Source organism: Otolemur garnettii, unplaced genomic scaffold (assembly GCF_000181295.1).
Source record: "Otolemur garnettii isolate 467f Iridium unplaced genomic scaffold, OtoGar3 scaffold00102, whole genome shotgun sequence".
Lineage (NCBI taxonomy): Eukaryota > Metazoa > Chordata > Mammalia > Primates > Galagidae > Otolemur > Otolemur garnettii.
This window is the reverse complement of record NW_003852497.1, coordinates 3,452,368-3,455,341: the sequence shown is the minus strand read 5'-3', so window position 1 is coordinate 3,455,341 and position 2,974 is coordinate 3,452,368. Positions and strand designations below refer to the sequence as shown.

The following is a 2,974-nucleotide window of genomic DNA, read 5'->3' as shown; positions in this document are numbered from 1 at the left end:
TGAGCCTGTTTAGTGTTTCACTGGCCCGGGTTATAATCCTAAACATATCCCATTAGATTTGCTTCATTCCTGACCATTTCTGACACCTCTACAAAGGCCAATCTGTATTCATGCCATGCTTCTGCCATTGTTAGACAAAAGTTTATAATAAATAGAAAGACATTCCAGGATGCAGATACAAAAGGAGGATTTGGCATAATCAAGGGAAAAGAGGAGGACAAATTGAATCTTAGTGTCATAGAAGTTTTTGACTTTGTGCCCCAAATATTTGGACCTAGGGTAGACACAGGCAGATGGGCCTTTCATTGGGAGAGATTGAGTCAGAGACTCCAGCAGACTCAACTTGGCATGAAAACCTTAGAGGAAGACTTTAGAATTTGAGAGGGCAATGAAGGGAACAACATGTACATAAGCAGTAGCCTACAAAACAGTGGGAGAATGTGAAAGCTTGTGTGTCTTACACTCAGTTAGTCCAACTAAAAACGGCCAGCAGACCCGTGGATCACTGAAGCCATGTGTTCCGTCCTCAGATGTTTCTCCTAGATTGGGTCTAGTAATGAGCTCAACACGGCAGAATCCCATTGGGCAAAATATCCTAAATGAAAGATACAAAGAACAGTGAAAGAAGAGTGAAAGATGACCAGCCATTTTTGTTCACACTGCTAAGAAAATCCTACATCCATTCTCATTTAATCCTCTTGATGAGTATTGCAAACCAGCGGAACAGTGCACCCTCTTGTAATTCCACCACATTCCGTTATGTTATTGCTTCTCCTTTTTAATTCCCCCAGCATTGCTAGGCAGCTCCAAATCACACGGATAGAATCGTTGATTACGTTCTCTACCTCCATGTGAAAATCTCTCTACCTTTTTTTTTTTTGTAAATTAAAAAAGGCCCCCCCCCCCCAGTCACATATTTCAGAGGAACTGGGCAGAACATAAAATTCACAAATGACAAAATCTGAAGAGATTATATACCACTTTCTATTACAGCTGTTGAGCAAAAATTTAAATTTTAACAGTTACCTTTTGAAAAGAATTTAATAAGCACAACCTTTTCTTCTAAATCATTTCGAGTGAATCAATAGGAAAGCAGTGTCTCTCTAAACAGATTTATTCTGTGTAGTTAATGAAAATCTCTGTCTACTACCCTGTACAATCATGTTTCCTAAACTCTGTATTAATAGTGGAATAGTGGAAGCAAGAGCAAGGGGAGTGGAGATATGTACCCCAAACCAAATACATAAGTGCAATTAAGGGTGGAAACAACATGGCCTCAGGCATTGAGAAATAGATGCTTTACCTCCCTTGGGTATCTCAGGCAGAGCTGGAGAAAAGGGCTTGGCTACCTTTACAGACTTAATGGCTTTTGATTGGATCTGTACAATAATTCCTGCCAGTCCAGTAGAAGTGAATAACACTGAGAAGCCGGGACAGCAGGACCACATTTGACCAGGGAGAGAGCTGTCCACATTATTTGGAGTCCTGTTGGAAGTAACTCCTTTATGTCTTTGGAAAATGTGTTCTCCATGTCTGAAATTCCAGAGGATTTTGATAGTCTGTGCATTTACTGGGTTGCTTTCTTCACAGGACTAATGGGAAACCTATAGGACCTGGGGAGTGCTTGGAGTGGGCACAGAATCTTTTGTGTTCCTAAATTGGAAGCAATAAGTCCTTTCAGTTGTTAAAGGCTGCAAACTGCCTTTGGTCTTTCTGGTAATTTGGCCCTGTCATCTAACAGTTCAAATAAGAAGAAAAAGGATTGTATGTTTTCATGCAATTTAGCTCGGAAAACCCAGAGCTAGAGTTCTTTCCTGCAGAAAGTACAATTTATTTGACGTGAGTTACTGGGCTTGCACAGACAAGGCTATCCCTCTTAGTAATGTACACTCTCAGCTCTCTGCACCAACCAAGGGATCCTCTTTCATTTGTTCTGCCTCATTTCATTTGGAAATATGGGAACTCTTCTTCCTTGCGGTGTTCCTCTGTTAACATCTGGAGCAAGAATCGTGCCCCTGAGAAAAGGAGTGGGAATGTTCGGTAACACGGAAATTAAGAGCTTTAGTATAATTGGGAGACGCACACCTTGGCACACACAACAGACAACAACCAGCCCGACACATGTAGGCAATTAAGATGATGTTGCCTGTGGGAAGCTGACGTCTTCAATAAGCTAAACCACTTCTTTATAGTCCAATAAAAACCGGAGTTCCCCTTAACTCTGCTCTGTGGCTCTCACCTTATTCTACCTCAGAGACATTGAACTCTAATGAGGGTGATAATGCGTATTCCATGTGTTATGGGAAAAGTCTCAACTCTGGTAAACTAATATTTTTTCTACGTGAAGAATATCATTTGAGGGTTTCCTTTTAAAACAACTGGAGTCACTCTCTGGGGATAAAAGGTTAACAGATTATGTTGAGAAAAAGAGGACACGACATAAAAATCTGTTGCATTTTAGAAGTTTGTAACTCAGAACTTTGCTGTGCTGTGATAGGGATTTGAATACAGGGCTTTCCAGAAAATCGTGAATTTGAAGTTGCCCTCAGTGATTCATAGATTGCCAAGGTAGATTTGGAAAGCATGTCCTGTAGACCACATAGCACAGAAATAGTCTCTCAGGTGTTCCACTGATAGTTTGTGGGTTGAAAAATCACTTTTATAGACACATTCTCCTTGGATTTCATATTGTTGATTACCATGGCTCTCAAGGAAAAGACTGAAAACTTAAAAAGTTTTCAGGAAAATTTTATGAATTCTCTCCATACCAAATGGCAGAGGATGAAGGCGTCATCTCTTATTTCTGATTTAACCTTTCCTGCAAGAAAAAAAATAGAGATCATTTACCCTTAGGCTGCCCTCCCCAGTGGTAGCAACTACTCACTTTATGTAATTTAATAACAGTTCCTAATATTGACCAGAGAGTTGTTCCAAACACTAGTGTCCTTCAATTTTTCAGTCTTTTATGTTCATG

General features: G+C 40.1%; 1 protein-coding gene across 1 annotated transcript in view; it reads left to right on the top strand.

Annotated features, from left to right (window-relative positions):
• The window catches only part of UNC5D (unc-5 netrin receptor D), a 578,354-nt gene that overhangs the window by 331,908 nt on the left and 243,472 nt on the right, over positions 1-2,974 (top strand). The window lies entirely within an intron of this gene.